At 39.2% G+C, this 18,050-nt stretch overlaps 1 protein-coding gene and 1 pseudogene across 1 annotated transcript in view; both read left to right on the top strand.

Annotated features, from left to right (window-relative positions):
- Positions 1-18,050, top strand: part of LOC105928390 (integrin alpha-2) — a gene marked incomplete in the record, with an annotated part of 86,527 nt that overhangs the window by 18,481 nt on the left and 49,996 nt on the right.
- On the top strand, positions 15,178-15,292 carry LOC118565124 (annotated as a pseudogene).

Consider the following 18,050-nt stretch of genomic DNA (forward strand, 5'->3'; position numbering starts at 1 on the left):
TGTGCGCCTATCAGGCACCCAATGTTCCCCGTAGGTGTGTGTGATCATAACATAGAAGACACTGATACGTGCTCGCACACTTTTTCATGCATATTTTTTTTTTAGTTGTGATCTATTTAACCAGGTAAAAAACAGATTCAGAATTTCATTTGCAGAAGGATCTTAGTCAAGTTCATACAACATTGAAACAGTGATAAGATGCAGCCAACCATTAACAAACACAATAAAAAATATATAAGATCTCCTTTAATATTAGCGCTGACATTATTTAAGAGTTTTCTCTCCACCAACTCTTTCATAGACTGGTTTACCTTTGCTGTTTTGGTCATTTTTGAGTGAAGTGGTGATGTCTATCAAGCGTCATCTCTGCAAATATAAAATACCTAGGTTTTCATTTTGTAACACCAAAGGTCATGTCTCAAACCCCATTTTACAAAGAAATGTTCAATAATTTGATTAACAGTAAGAAAATGTGGTTTGACTTATGACTTAGAATATGACTTCAATGTAATACCAGCAGGAGACAAGTTTTGTTTGTTTTAGGTGTCAGTGGTTGTGTCAATATGCAAACTTTTCCCACAATAATGACAATTTATTTCCATAATTTATGAAAATACTCATCTACAATGTTTAAATACATGGGTAGGAAATTATTTGTTTGAAAGCACATAACAATAAAAGGAATGGATGAAATGGCAGTTAACAAAATGAGAGTTAGAGAAGGGGGATTGGATAAGCAAAGATGTAAATTGACACAAACACAAATGCTAAGCTGAACAAATCTGAGTAGTTCCTGTGCTTTCTGCATGTCAAATATGAAAGTAAGTCATTAAACAAACCATGGAAGACAAACCAACATTCAAATACGAAATATGGCATAGAGTTAAACCTTTAGAGTATGTAACACGTTTCAATGCGCCAGAATAGAAATATGAGCAAGTAAGCCTGGTGATGAGGAAATCATGTTAATGACATTACCACAGTCAAGCAAAGACAAGAAATTTGCAGACACAGATCTTTTTTGTATACTATTATATATCTTCTTTGGAATTGAATGGCAAAGTAAGATATGCCACAAAGGGTAAATAAAGCTTTGGCATTGCCTTCGTACGCATTTAAAGCTGTAGCAGACATAACTTAATTACCAAATAAGTCAGGCAGTCTTTGAGTTTTTATGTTAGGACATATTGAAATGTTCTGCAAAGTTGGGGTCAGGGCTGTCACCTGTCATGGACTGCACATGTTCACCACTGTGACAGCATTTACAGTACTGTTACTTAAATATCGCAGCAATAGCCAAATAATACCACCATTCAGTCTTGTGCTCTGTGTTCTTGGGGTGCAGTGAAACTGATAGCATGACCTACTTTCTGAGAATTTGGATTATGTATATATAGGGGTACTTATAGAGCATTGATATTTCATTCCCAGATTGTCAGGTGGTACTTAAACATTTAGAAATAAATTTTGAGATGGTGACATCATAACAAATAAGTTGGCCCTGTCCTGATGGAACAGAACATTGAATTCTACACCCCTGATCCCAGTATACATGTGCTATTCAAACCATTCAAATATATCAAAAGCATCATACATATGTGGAAGACAGAGCTTTGTGGTTCACAACAATAATAACCTTAGAAGAAAGTTAAAGTTTAATCATACTGAATATTACAAGTTTTTTAACCACACACATTAAATTAAGTTTAAAAGATCAAGAATTACCTGCCACCTAAATATTTGAGCAGCATTGCGAACTCAGAGTAAAGATAGACTAGCACATGTGATTTTAAGTAGGTTTTTACATACATAGATAATTTTCAAACATAATTTAGAGTTCGCTCAACAATATTAAAGGTGTGGCTCTAACGGATTACATCACTGTGTCATCTGCAAAAAACTTTAAGTGACAGATGCGGAGATTCAAACCTGTTTTTTATTTTCCCAGTCTTCCGGTCCAGCGGTTAGTGTATATAAGAAGCTTTACTTCTCTTGGGTGAGCCTGACCGCACATTCAATCAAAGTGAAATAGCACAGGGGAAGCAGAACGTCAAAGGAGATGTTTGTTTGGACAAGGTCATGACAGAAGAAACTTTATTGAAGCGATGCCTTTACTGCTACCTTTGTTAGCAGTTTCTTTTAAGTCATAAAACTGGAGTGGAGCAAGGAAGTCTGACTCAGTTTTTCGTGAATTCACTCTAAACCTTATGTTTGTTTGAAGGGTGATTTACTCCTCTGTCTTTGTTTTACTGAGTCAGTGCATCCTCTTTTTAAAAAAAAAAAAAAAAGTCATTTGGTCTTTGCAGTGGATTGAACACCAGGGCGGGAGGTGAAAGGGTGATCCTCTAGAGGTACAAGTTCATGAATGAGCTGACTGAATGTCTTTGTGGCCACATCAAAGGTGTGCATCTTCAGTATCAATAGTGGTGCCATGAACAAGCCTAAGGGGGTCTGGGGACACTGTGTGTGGATTATATGCTCTCCTATCAGGTTCACATGGTAAAGAACACTACACAACAGCAGATTCAGTCTTGTTTCTGGCCCCTGGGGCTAGGCATGATCCCAGAAATGCCGTCTTTTGTTAGAAGACCCCTCACGGTCCCTTGAAGTCACAAACAGGTTTGTCCTACCTTTTCTGTTTGCAAGAAAATGATCCATTTGATATATTTGGTGTACTTTAAGCGGTGCATTGAATGTGCAGAATTTTGGTTTCAAGTGCTGCAGTTGACTCTGCAGAGACCGACTCACTCCGCGTTGCAGAGCCCGTATCCAGCCTCCACAGATTTATGGGGATGCCAGTGTAAAACTGTCCCACATGGCTTTCCAGCCGCCAGGGGCCTGTGCTGAGGTTACAGAGGCAGTGAAGAGGGGAGGGAGGTAGTCCTGAAGTCAGCTAAGTAGTGTGTAATTAAAATATCTATGATTCACAGCTGACTTCTTTCATATTTATGGGGATCTAGTAAGTCTGAGTGATGAGTGAAACATTTCCAAATAAGAACCCAGTCCCGGTGAAACAGTTTGGCTCATTGTCCCTGATGGTGTTAGAGGGGGAGCCTGTCAAGATTGGGCGTTAGTGTATTCATGGGATGTAAGCCACGTGTTCAACGCACTTTGCGGCATGGCTCATGAAGTGTGTCCGTGGGTGTATAGCTTCATAGTTGAGTGTGTATGTGCACATCTCTGTGCACATTTATCTTTTTTTAATCAACGCAAATACAGACGGTGGTCTTCTGGGTTCCAAAGAGGGAGATATAAAGGGGTTTTTTTATATACTGGATCTCATGTGTGGTCTTTCTCAACTATTAATTGGGTTTTCCCATCAAGGACAAGCTGTTGGTTTTAATGTTTGAATCCAAATGTATTGAAATACCAGCAGAGTTTTCTGTTTAGTTACCTAGGAGAACAGTCATTTAAACTTGGTTTAATTTTTTCAAGTTTAGAATAATTAACATGAAAATCACTAGAAAAGAAACATGAAAAACTTTTTTATATATTTTTTCATGTTCCTGGACAGGTACCTAATTTTGTAACTATACTTTGTCGTTAGGAGGTATTGTGGTATTGCAATAAGACAAAGGTTTTCAACCCACAAATTTTATTTTAAAATGGAACAAATATAGATGAACAAGAACATGTAAAACCTGTCAAAAAAAGTCTAGGTAAGAGTGTCACAACTTACAGATATGATTACCTTTCATTTGCACCGTTGCTTCAGAATATACACAAGCATCATAATGACCCTAAAATAGCATTACTTAACTTTGTTCTGCTTGATGCAGACACTCTTGTCTTCTCTGACGAAGGTTAACTAAATTCTGCAGGGTAAATGCATTAGAGGCTGGGAGTTGGCCGCATCTTTTTTTTAAATTTAGCTAACAATAATTTGACTACTTGGTGGGACTCATAGACTGTGTGTGAAAGATTTAACTTTCATCCCTAGCTGGTTAAGCAATGGAAAATAGATAAAAGAATACAGTAATATCATGGGCACCTGACAGATGATAATTGTACATTTGGCATTCTAAATCAGATTTTTACATAAGTGGCAAGATAAGAAAATGTGTTACTGCACTTTTTTTTTTTTTTTAGGGAAAAAAGCAACGCTACAAGTTGCAAAGTAATTTTTTTTCTTTTTTGGCATCCCACTGTGGAAAAAGAAATACCATGAGTTCCTACTTGCTTAATGTGTTTTACCACCAGCCTGCAATTCGGTGTTGTAATTCTAAACAAGAAACGCATCCAGTAACCAAAAGAAAACAAAAGCCGCAAAAAATAAATTGCCTCCCAATTAGCCTGTTAAGAATAGCAGTTATAGATTATTTTAGACTGAAATGAGCGGAAAAGCACATTCACCTGTAACGTTTATATTCATATGTGTGCCCGTTGCGCGTGTGTGCATGTATGTGTGCACATTAGCCCGCGTGCATGTGTGTATATACAACCTGTCTCGCCCCTGCCTCCGGTGGCTGACTTTGATCAGTGATCATTACAGCCTTTCTAATCCTCACTCCACCCCCAGTCTCACTGTCATGGCTCCTCTGTCCTCCTCTGTTCTCCTTCCTTTCATCCCTCCCATGTTTACAGAGCAGCCAGAGACTGCCATAGATTGTCTTACATCCTCACTCCATACCTGACATCTGATCCCTTACAGAAAACCAGCTCCGCTCAGATCTTCAATGGCCGTTGTGTCACAGTCCCCACCACCGCCTTGCGGCCTCAGACCTCACAGCCCCGAGGTGCCATCGTTTGAACTAGAAACCGATACAGTCAAGACTTGGTGGACAAGGAGGGAAGCTGCTGCATATTTAAGAGGGGCATTTGTTTCTGGGGGTGGGTGGGCTTGGTTTGGGGGGGGGGGGGTGCACCTGGATTCTCCACTGTCCACTCATGTACATGGCTGGAGGCCTCAGGCAAAGGAGAGTGGGAGTGACTGTGGACCAGAGTGCCACACAAACAGTCATCAGACACAGACAGGGCTGCAGATCTGATCAAAGGATGTCGTTGACTCTCCGGAGTTCACGCCCCCACACTGGACTCCGTCTGTGTGTGTGTGTGTGTGTGTGTGTCACTATGTGTGTGTATGTGCATGTGTGCGCCTACACATGCAAGCTTATCTAGATAAAATAACGACAGCTCACAGGAAGTGGGGAAAGGAAGTCAGGGAGGGCGGCAAGAAATCAAACATGTCATGGGAACCAGCGGGACTCACACACCAGCAGCAAAACACGAGACAAGTGGGTTCTGTGGTCAGAGGACACATTAGGAAGTTATATCTCTCTGACCTCTGATACCGAGACCACACAAATAATCGCAGCTGTCTGTAGGAAAAACACACGCTTGTTACCCCAGGTATAAATTAACCCTTCTGCCAGCCTATGAGAAGCCCAAATTATTTGTGTAGCCTAAATACCAAACAGAGCATAAACAGCCTGAGAATCTCTGTGCAACACACCTATTAATTTTCCAACAAAATGACCTGTGCAGCTGGAATCTGTTACACAGGTGTAGGCTGTAAAGTAACTTTATAATATCACCAAAATGATAAACGTGCGGAGGAATAATTGTAACCTTAAAAAGCACGCCCACACATTCCCACATGTAAATGTCCTGCACTTTGAATGTCGCTAGTCATTATTCTTACAGCTCCTTGGTTCTTAAACTTTGGCACAAGTAATACTGCTGGTATTTGGGCTGCCTTTAGTGTTACTCTTAAATGTCAATATCACTTACGCACAAAGAAGATGTTAACAAATCAACGGTAACGCAAATTTTATAAAGACAAGCTGCATAAGAGATTAGTAAGAGCCGGCCCCAGGAATAAGCAAACTACGCTTCTGCTTTGAGTCCACAGGAATGGAGGGGGCGGCGAGGAGTGTTTGAATTTCTATACAGAACATAAATAAATTAAACATAAATTAAAAGCCGTGCTTTTTAACAATGAACATGTGTCTAAATCTGCTTCCAAGTATTTCGGAAAGCCAAATTTCATAGAATTTCTTTTATTATTTTTTTCCAGTATTTCAAGCTATCTAAAAATGTTATTGAACTATACAAAGCTGCAGTTGTAATCATGGACATTATGGTATACTGGACTCAAGCAGCAGGCCAAATAAAATCCTTATATGCACAACATTGATTGATTGATTGATTGATTGATTGATTGATTGATTGATTGATTGATTGATTGATTGATTGATTGATTACTGCAACGATGCTGCTTGAGGAGGCAGCCCAATTCAGTAGCCCCCTCTCAGCCTTGAGTTTTTATTTTAAAATGTATTTTTTAAAACATGTTGCCTGTTTCTATTTCCTTTTATACCATCCTGCCTTTACACACAATAGAGCTGAAAGTTTCGTGGACAACTTTGTTTTCAATTTATGTTTTTACAGCACTTATGTTCAGAGACCATGTGAGAGACCATGCTATCGATAGCTCTGCAGTGCTGCCCCCTACAGAGCGCCATGATAGTTTAGAAGTAGGAGACACGGGACCTGCATCAACATCAGCTGTTGACACTGGATAATAAGCCCTGGGTCAACCTGGAAATAAAGGCTCTCCTCTATAAGAAGGGAGCCTTCAGATCAGGAAACAACGTGGAGCCGAGAGCAGTGCTGAAGGAACTGAGAAGGAAGATCAGGGATCATCTACATACTGGGGAAAGTACCACAGGTTTGGTGGAGTTGTGGCGAAGACCACGCTTCCAGATGACCTCAGAAGCTACAAGTCAATACCATTGACCTTGCATCTGATAATTGCCCTCAAGACGTTTGTCCACAGCCATCTTCTTCCCCTGCTGAGGTCATCGAGTGAGCTGCTCCTACCAGCCTCACATTGGGGTGGAAGATGCCATCATCTCCATCCTTCACAGACCTCTGACCCACCTCGAGAAGCCTGGAAGCACTTTGAGGATCTTGTTCGTTCGTTTTTTCCAGTGCCTTTAATATCATCCAGCCAGGACTTCTGAGGGACAAGCTGGAGTTGTCAGGAACGGACCAAAACCTCTCCCAGTGCATACTGGGCTACTTCACTGGCCGTGCGCAGTATGTGAGGACACAGGGCTGTTTCCTTGGCAGGCCGGTCTGCAGTGTAGGAGCCCCAAAGGAGAACTTGCTGGTAACTGTCCTGTTTGTCCTCTACATTGAAGACTTCTCCATCAACTCCCCGAGTTGCCAACTTCAGAGGTTGTCAGATTACTCTGCCATATGCAGCCTCATCATAGAACAGGACAGTGGTGGATTTCTGCAGGCACAGACCCACCACCTCAGCACCGGTGAAAATCCAAGGAACTGACAATGAAATAGTGGTCTCCTGAAAAATAGATTGGATCGCAACACAGATGCTCTTTAGAGGAAGGGTCAGAGCAGACTTCTACATACTGAGGAGACCGAGGTGTTTTGGAAAGATGGGTGCTGTGGTGGCATCAGCCATCGTCTGTGGTGTGGTTTGTTGGAGCTGGAGCTTATCTGCAGCTGAAAGGAAGCAGTTAGATAAGCTCATCAGGGAAGCAAGCAGTGTCCTATGATGTTCACTCGACCCAGTGCAGGTGCTGGGAGAAGAAAGAACTTTAGAAAAAATAGAATTAGTGTTGGACAATGAGTCCCCCCCAACCGGCCACCCACCCACCCACCCCTGCATGAAGCAGTTGTAGAGCTGGAGAGCACTTTTAGTTCTCTGTTTCCAGTAAACCCAATAAATGTTGACATCCCTGCTGTTTTTGTGCACTTTTTCATTAGTTGCAAATAGTCTGTTGTTGCTTTTTATGGACAAATATACACACATGCATGTTTTTTTTTAAATGTAATCACCCTACACAGTTGCACATTTCTTTCAATCTGAGTATACTATTTTTATATACACTTTTTTTTTTACCTTTAAGTGAATCACTATGCTTTCATTTGGCTTTTATTTTGCTGCTGAGACACCTGACTTTCCCCATTGAGAGGCAATATAGCATATTTCTGATCTATTCTATTCTATTCTTCTTACAGCTTTTTCAATCTAAACAATTCTTTGGAAAAGAGACGTTTATACTATTATTTCCATTAATCATTTAATTAACTCTGAAGTTAATAAAAATGTATAGGTTTCATTCTTTTAATTAATTATTTAATTTTAACAAATAATGTGCCGTAACTAACATGAGAATCAGGAAAATCACATTATGTTGCAATACATTATAATAATATAAATTTATTGCAGCCTTAATATGTTGTCGAGGTCCAAGTCCCACAATACAATGAAAACTACAACCTGTCAGTTAAAGAAATGTCATTGAATATATGAATAATTTATTAAACACGGGCTTGCAAAAAACATAATTATGCACTTAATTATTTCATGTTGTGCTAAGGGTTCAGCGTGCAAAAGATGAAGCTTCAACAATTTTAAATATGTTTGCGGTATTGCAGGACCCCAAAATCTAACTCAACTTAGGGCCTCATACAATCTAAGGAAGGACTATAAAATGAGCAGCTCCTGCAAATTTATCATTGCTTTATCAAAAACATCTTAAAAGAAAGAAGTGTTGTGGAAACACTTTTTCCTAACTCCCACTTAGATCTAAAGCTGGCAATAGTGAACAATGAACAAATGGCGGTGTCTTCTTACAGTTTACTGCACTCCAATTACCCGCAGACGCTGGAACCTGGATCGGCTCTTCAGACCCAACTTGGGCGTGAGACAACTGTTTGCATCACAAACTGCTTAGTGCAATTTCTCTGCTATTTTTATCCTTCTTTCAGACACTGCAGCAATACACTATGGGAGTTTGTGGAAAAGGAACAATCAAAAGTGTAAATAAACTGCTTTTACTGTACCTAGTTGTACTAAGCTCTATATACAAGGCGACTATACTAGATTTTTGAGGTCGGGTCTGATGAGAATTTTCCGATTTCTTAATTTTTTTGTCTGACATAGTTGGAGATATTTACTCCTGAGTAAAAATGTAGCACAGTTTTAACATGTCTGTCTGTATGATGTTGCTTTATTTTATATTTTCCTATCATTTTTACTGGGCTTGTACTTGTCATAAAAAGTTTGGACATCACTGTTACAGATATTTGTATTAGATGTCTTGGCGTGGATCTGAATTTGATGTTATCTTATAAATGCTCCAACGATCCAGAGATTCTTCGTTTAGCTGTGGCGCATGCAGGGCGATCTTTTGTGTATTTTGATAATCAACGTCTAATAATATAACATTGTTTTTCTAACTCCTAGGTATTTTGGAAATCACATCAGTGGAAGTGGGAGTGGTGGCCATTAAAGGGCTGAACAGCAACTACTATCTGGCCATCAGCAGGAAAGGCGAGCTGTACGGAGCGGTATGTATCCAAGTCAGAGGTCAATCTGAACGCTCCACAGAGAAAGATAGTGTTAGATTGTTCGGCTTTTATCACAGGCAACCTTATCTTCACCTCCCTGCCAGTGGGATCAACTCTCCAACCAGGCCCGTGGACACATGCAAACCTCCGGGAGAACTATGCAACTCTGTGCACATCTTGTCCAAAGACAAAATGCACAAAAGCACAAAGCATGCAAAATCCGTTTTTGGGGTTTGGATATGTTGAAGTGAGGGCCAGTGAAGTTATTGTCAGTAAAAGTTCCCTTATCTTTATTGGAAGGATGCCATATTGTTGTGAGTTAGTGGGAAAGTGAAATCACAGGGTGGTGGGATGCAAATCATTAGTAAGATGGACCCCTTATTTCTTCTGATTTTAGCTATTCAAATAACTCAAAATGAAATGTACATATCAGTGGGATACAAGTCTTGGCACACTCCCAAAAGAAATGTATTAAGTTGCTGTTTTTTTTTTTTTTTTTTTGCTTTAGTCTTATTGATAGAACAACGTCCAATGCTTGAGTCATTTATCGAGACGCAGCAATTTTGGCAGATTTTTCATTTAGAACCCTAAATAAACTTATCCTGTTCTCTATTACATGTATACATATTAAAACATCTTAGCGGTGAAATGATCACAGACAGTTAAAAGGGATCTGTCTCGTTCTGCATCACTGAAGTTCCACAATTGCAGTAAAATCTTCCAGGTTATTCAGCAGGGGTATTTGGTAAATCAGACTAAAACTAATTCCAGAATTGCTTTGACTGATTGTTTAACATCACAGATTATAGCTCTCCCTTTTTAGCTCCCCTGAAGATGTGCATCATATCACAACATCCTAAATGTTTTTGTACAATAATTTAAAAACTGGATGCATAGCATTAGTCCGACAACCCAATAGTCCGACAACCCTAACCCGACAATCTAAGGCACAAGTCATGACTGTTCTGTCTAACGTGGGAAAAGTTAAGTTTTCTTCTCCATGCACTCACCATGAAGTTCAATCTAATGCCATCAGAGAGTACTAGGCATGGTAATTGCTGATACAGTTGAGATGAATTTGGGCATAGGCCTAGCACATGAATCTTGTCAAGGTATAGGCCTGCTAAGAATCAATACTAAAAACCAAGCTCATTTTTTGAAACTGGGTTGTCGGACTAATGGGTCATCCAACTATATCAGACTAGTGGGACTGTCAGACCAATGGGTTGGCGGAGTATTGGGCAGACCCTGACTGTTGTCCCTGTGTGTATCAACACAGGGACAACTGTTAAATAGACAGGTACCTTAACTGTAAGACCACTAAGGGATAGCCAATGTTTCCTAATCCACAACAGACAGAAGTTGACTTCCCAAAGGGTAAAACAGAGGGTTTGCTGTAATACCTTCAGCTTCATGTTATCTGCTGAAGTCTAGCAATCAGTCCTAGGTTGAATTAAAATTGCAGTTTCCATTGCAGAAGCTTCTTACTGGCCTTGTTTCCACTGACTTTACTTTTGAACACCTCTGTGATTCTGGAAATGATCTAAACGAGCCTTTGTTCCACAGTAGGCTAACAACTTCCATACTCAAAAGTGCAAATGCACATAAATAAAAAAATAAAAAAATTCAACCTGTAATTTTATACAATGTTGCCAACTTTGAAACTCTTTTCTAATAAAGAGCAAAAAATCTAGAGCTTTTTCTAGTTGTTACTGGAGACCTTTTGGAGGTCCAGACATGAAAGTGTGTATCGCTCTTACTGCTCACCATGAGCAGTGGCTGCTGTTGTTGGCTGTGCAGGGGCAAGACCATCATGCAACACTCCCTCCTGGCTGCAGATGGGAGTGAACATTCGACCCTTTGTGTTCAGACTGAAAGTGACTCGAGTCATATATGCATTTGGCAACTTTTCATGTCAACGAAAATGGACAGAATGAAGTTCATTTGTCGTTCTACACATATTGTATTTGGATGGATTTGTCTCTCCTATGAGGACATTCCTCCTGCCGACGGTGTCCAGACAATCACAGAAAAAATTAACTACATCGCTGTCTCTTGTAGAATTTAACTTATCTCATTCAGCTAACACGCTTATTTCTGTTAGGTAATGAAACATGCATCTGTCAAAAGATAATAAAACACTGTAAAAGTGTAATCTAAACTCAGAAATAACCAGCCATAAGTAGCACGCTGATCAAAATTTAAATATTACTTTAAACCTAAATCTTCTATAGCCAATTGTGCAAACTAGGTGATGAGATAATTTAGTGACTTTAAGAACAATCAGTAGTTGCTCACCTTGCTGAGGAATTGATAACGCTGATTTTGTGCAGTATGGTATGGATGTTGTTTGGCTGAGAAAACTACAAACTTCAGAGTCTCTTGTGAAAGTTTAGATAGTTAAGGTTTGCCAGATGTGCTGTACCTCATGAATAGGAGCATCTACGGTTTGAGTTGTTCTAAATTGCTAAAATTAGCTAAAAGGGGTGGTCCATCTGAGTAGCTTAGTCTTCCAACGCTATCAGGGTTTCTCGTTTCTACAAACTCACTGCAATATGACATCCTCCTATAGTTAGACAAACCTTTTAATGATAAAAAATTAAAAAATCACAGAACTTTACTTTAGAAAATCCAAGAAATTACACATTGCAAAAGTCGATGTGCACTCGAAAACGACTCACGTTCAACCTCACTTGACAAAAACACGTGTTTGTTTCCGCAGAGAGAGTTTGGCGTGGACTGCAAGCTGAAAGAGCGCATCGAGGAGAACGGCTACAACACGTACGCGTCGGCAGAATGGAAGAACAAGAAGCGGCAGATGTTTGTGGGCCTGAACGTCCACGGGAAACCAATGAGGGGCATGAAAACCCGCAGGAAGAAAACGGCCACCCACTTCCTTCCGATGATGGTGTGAACCTAGGAGCCCACCTGGGGCGGAGGCCGACACACGGAGCACTGGAGGTTCTCAATACCAGGCAGCCATGAAATAAAGACATGCGTTGAAAAGTCTCACCTGGGAAAAGAAAAAAAAAAAGGCACTAACACTGTTACACAAAGTGAACTCTTATTTGGTTGAGATTACATATTTCCTTTGAGTGAGAGATGTTAAACTGAATTTTGAGTGGCACCAAAAGCAGCAGTTATCTTTATTTTATTTTTACTGTGCCAAACAGTTTGAAGCTGGAGTCTGTGTATGATGTGGACAACACAGAAGATACTATCCAAGTTGGATGTATCTAAACGTGTTATTTATAATTCGATTGCTCCAGAGAGACAAGGAGAAGGGACAGACGGAGAATTGGCAAAGGGCGAGGTAATATTCAGATTATCGTGACGGCATGAAATATTAAGAATTTAAAGCACATTTAAAGTACTCGTTTGATACTTAACCACTGAGTTTTGGCTGAATTTTAATGATTTATTTATTTTTGTGAGATATTTAACTGGAAGGAACACCGGCAATCCTCTGCGTTCTACTTTTTATAGGATCTCTATCATGTGAAAATAAAACTGCTATTCTTCTTCTCTGCAGCAGCGTGGATCTTTATTCCTTTTCTCACAGAAGGGCACAGAAAAAAAAAAAAAAGAAAAGAAAAAACGCAAAGTTTCAGCATATGCCCTAAGAAATCCTGGCGAGCTTTCAGGTCATGGTAGGTCTCTCTTTCTTATCTGGCCTACTCCGAGGTAGGGAGGGACAAATAGCAGCTATTATGCTCGGCCAGATCCTCCATGTGGGAACCATTCTGCTAATGATTAGTTCCCAAACAAACGGAGAAATAAACCACAACAAAATCGCAGGGAGATAACTTCCCTGGAGTGACCTGCAGATGCTGACATCATTTCCTAATATCATCCAATTCCTCCGGGAGTGGCAGCGATTCCTGATTGTGGGATAGATAGATATCAGCGAAGCACCGTCTTACGGTAACAAAATAAAAATAGAATCAGCTTTGTCACGATAATCCACATGCCCACTGGGAGGGGGGGAAAAAAAAAAAGGTCTGTGCAGGAGGATCTGACTATGTATGAGGGAAGAAAGAGGGATATGACCTGCGTCTGACCGCCCACTTCCCTTAGTAATCATTTACAAACACGCTAATCAATGACAGCTGTCTTGATGGCAGATGAAAAGACTGTGCGGGGAACATTAACACCACAGGCTTCCGGGCCTCATGTTCTCTTATCCTGCCTTTTAGAGCATCTATCTCTGGACAGGCAGTAAAAAAAAAAAAAAGAGTAGGAGAGGAAGTGGAAGACAGAGACATAGAAGAAGGAGAAACAGACTAAACATCATTTGGAAATTGCTCCAAATTGGCCTGTGAACAGAACCACAACTGAAGACAACACCAGTTGCGTTATCTAAATGTATTCCCTTAATCTTTGGAGGACACACGAAAATATAGTGTTTGATATGCAAAAGGATTTTACCAAAGCCAGCGAGAGATTTATTGGGCCCCAAGGTGAAGGTGATTTGGGGGGGCCGACTCCCACCGCCCACCGTAACGCCACCAACGTGGTTTAGCTGAGCTTTTTACACCCCTTACTTTAAAAACCAAGACTTTAATATATTTCATTGTGGTAGACCGACAAAAGTAGTGAATAATTTTGAAATGAAACAAGGACAGGAGGTTTTATATTGTATAAAAATCTAGCCCACTTTATTTTGAGCTCCCTAAATAAAAAACCCATTGTTGCCTTTCAAAGATTAAGTAATAAAGTTTATCAAAAGCACATTCATGGCTCAGTCAAACTCTGAAGGCATGGTAACTGCTAATACAGATGAGATGAATTTGGGCATAGGCCTAGCGCATGAATCTTGTCAAGATATAGGCCTGCTAAGAATCAATACTAAAAATCGATGTGCTGAATGCACATCGATGTCGTCAAATGTTTGTTTGCAAAAATTGTTTTCCTTCCACTTCACTTCTTATGTGTTTATCACACAAAGTCCTGATGAAATGCATTCAATTTTATGGCTGATTCATGGCAAAAAAAACAAAAAACAAAACAAGGATGTTATTCTTTATTATTATATTTAAAGACCTTTTGAAAAATGTTTATTTCCATGAAGAAACCAGATCCTTCCCTAGCTTCCCATCATTTTTTTCTGAAACTCAACGTCAAAGAAATACAGGTGAGTTAATAAACAGTCTGTGAAATTCATCGTGAACAAATTAAGGAAACTGTTGAGTTTGAGGCCTGTAGACTCTTCATTACGCTTGGGGGGGGGGGGGGGGTATTTTGGCCTTTACTGGGAAGGTTCCCAATTGTGTCTTTCACTGTGGATAAATGACGCCACAGAAATTGCTTCGTAACCCTTTCCAGACTGATAATTTCATTTTTCAGAGTCCTGTTGTTTCTCTTCTTTTCTTGAATCTCTGTAGATCGCGAGTTACTTTTTGAGATCTTTTAGCCTACTTCATTTTGCCAGAGAGCTTCTGTGTAGGTGATTTTTTTGATGTTGCCGGTGTGGCAGTAATCAGGCATGGGTGCGGCTGGTGGAACCAAACCAAAAGATTCGGTTGATAATATTTAATTCATTATTTGATGAAGAGGGCAGTTGTTGTTTTTTTCTAAACATTTGGCCAGTGTGATCTGCATTGCTTCTGTCCGTTATGGGCACTTTGTATTTCTTCAGGTTGTCCTGTTAAAATTTCCTCCATGATCCGAAACATTTAAGTGAAGCAATAACAGGAGAAATCTGTCAGCGGGCAAATACGCTTTTCACAACAATGCATATTTACAAACAAAATATGTTCCTGATAGAACTGCAGTCGTTATGAGTTTTGGGGTTTCTTTGTTGTCTTTGTTTTCTTCATTTCCCTGTTTATGTGAGGAGGTGTCGCTTTAGTGGCTACTTCTCTGCATTTTGGCTAAGATCAGGTGTAACGCCTGTTCTTATCAGTTTATCATTGGAAACATCCCCTACCTGGTGACCATATATTAAACCGATTTTTTTGGAACATTACGAGAATAAATTCATGATATTACCAGAACAATGCCGAAATATGAGAGTAAAGTTGTAATATTATGAGAATAAAGTCACACAATGTATTTGGTTTTTTTTACTTTTTATTTAGTATTTTTTCAGGTTTGCATAGAACACACAAAAAAATTAAAGAGAAGGGGAACAAACATAACAAAAGGTGTAACAAAGTCATTGTTTAGGGGGTGTGGGGGTCTCGCAGGTTTTATGTAGTTTTGCCTGGCATTCCAGTCTTATTGAGGGTAAGTCCGGTTTGTGTAATCAAGGGATTTTCTCCAGAAAGTCACACAATGGTTTTAAAGTCCTGATACTAATAATAATTTCATGCTGATGTGCTAAAAAGCCGTAGTATTTTCTTATTTGTAAAGCCAATACCAAAATTTAACATTACAAGATGCTCAACATTCCTTATTTTAACAGGGACTGTGACTGTGCTTTGTAGCAAGAGTTCTCCTAAAATTACCAGTCACCAGTCTCTGGCTCTGTTATTTCAGGGGTCGCAGGCTGAAAACTTTGGGAACCACTGTTCTAGATTATTCAAGATTTTTTTGTTTGCTTTGATTATTTCTTTGCATTTTTGTTCAGCTCCATTCATGTTATCTCCGTCCACTCCATCTGATTCCCATTATCTCCTGATTGACTCATCTGCATTATGCCATGCTCCACTTGTCCCTCAGTAGCTGTGTATACTTCCTGGTTCCCATTGCTCTACACTGGATCCTCCTGTTACCATTCCTGTTGTCTTGTGTTTCTCTCGCTGTAGTTTTCCCTGCTTCATCTTATAATATTATCGTTTATAATTTATCATTTAATCTTCCCAATGTTCATCCTACGTCACTGTCTGCGATTTGGTCCTGCTCCAAACTGGCGTATCATCACAGCTTCTCTTTGTTTATATCCATATCAGAATTTCATTAAAAGAGGTGAAATTATGTAATCATTATTAAATTATCTATTTTTTCTTCTCATTTCCTAGATTCCGTCCCTCATACATTCGTATTTCTGAATTTATTGTTTTATGACCTTTATATTCTTGTGTTATGTTTCCCGTAAACTTTTACACAGCTTAGTGTTTCTGGGGAACAACGATAATAAGAGCAGTTAATGATTAAGTCAATCACCGGCCAGGGAGAGCCTCATCATAATGCGTGCACACACCATTCGTCATCTTCGCATTGCCAAGGCCTGGGAATGTTTGAACTCTCTCCAAGATGCTGGCACCGGGGTAAAACAGCAATAACCCAAAATAGGTGCGCTAATCTTTTATCAAAGTGGGTCTCTGAATTTCTGGCTCAGGAATTCTCTGTGGCATAATACGATCCAGCTTTGGGAAACAAGTGGAAAATGCCTGGAGGCCAAATGCAACTAATGAATGCTTACGCTGAATGTCTGGTGCAGCACATGTTTGTAAAAGTCTGCTACTGAGAGAGCTGTGACGAGAGATGCTTTTACTCTGTGATGGAACAATGTGCTTCTGGTCTCTAACTTTTGGCGGTTTTAAAAACTGAGACGAGTTTCACCGCCGTAAATGTCTGTTTAAGAAGCAACCGCTGCTAAATCAACAAGTGGGGGCAACACCACAGCGCAACAGTTGGGTCATGTCCTCTATGCTTGTTCAGGGAATTCCATAGTACATTTTATTATAAAACATGTGGATAAACATTTGAATTTTCTTTTTTTTTATAAAGAAAGAAAAAAAATTACAATATAAATGTAACTTTTTCACAGTGTGAGGAATTCCAAGATTCACATTATTGATTAAAAGTAAGAAATAAAACATGGAAAAAATGGATTTAGGTTCGGGAAACAAAATTTTAAATTGACATCAAAATAAAAAAAATAATTTTTAAATTAGTTCTTTTTTTCCAGAACATATAAATCTTATGACGAATACCTGGAAAACACAAATGCGGGTGTTTTTGATTATAAAAAGACATTTTCACCTGAATGTTATTTATACATATATTTTATGAGACAAGTTGTTTATTCCAGCAGATTAATTAATTTTTTATTTATTATTATTGTTGTTGAATCTAATTCACGTCAGTTTTTAAGTTTACCCGGCTGGGTAGGTGTCCAAACAAAGCAAAAGTGGAGAAAGAAACAAAAAAAATATTCTTATTAGGCAATAATAATTTTGGTGTCTCAACAAACATTTCATTATACATAATAACAATAAAGAATCTTGACTCTCTAAGTAAGATGCTTTTTAAAATCTCATTAAGCCTATATTGTTCTTTGTTCCTTTAAGATCTCAGCTTTAAAACTTATTCTTTCAGAGATTAGTCAAATAAAGGCAACGAGATAAAAGTGTATTATATCATTTTTAGTTTTTACAACAGTTAAACTAAATGGAAAACTCTTCCTATTGTCAAGGCAGGGGTTTCCAAAGTAGGGGTCAGGACCTCCCAGGGGGGTCGCAAGACACATATTAGAGGTCACCAGATGATTTGATACTGAGGTGCTAAAAAGATTTAGTATTTCTTTATTTGCGAGACCAACACCAAAGTGTAACTTTACAAGATGTTCAACATTCCTCATTTTAACACAGCATTTACAACAAAGAAAGAAAAAATCCCACCCACCAATGGGTGTCACTGTTATTTTGGGGTTCGCAGGCTGAAAGGTTTGGGAACCGCTGTACCAAGGGATGCAACAGTATGAACATTATGTCCAAATTTGTCTCAGCCACCATTATAACATCTGTTCCAATGTAGTAAATTATGTGATTAAAACATTG

This window comes from Fundulus heteroclitus, chromosome 12 (assembly GCF_011125445.2).
Source record: "Fundulus heteroclitus isolate FHET01 chromosome 12, MU-UCD_Fhet_4.1, whole genome shotgun sequence".
Lineage (NCBI taxonomy): Eukaryota > Metazoa > Chordata > Actinopteri > Cyprinodontiformes > Fundulidae > Fundulus > Fundulus heteroclitus.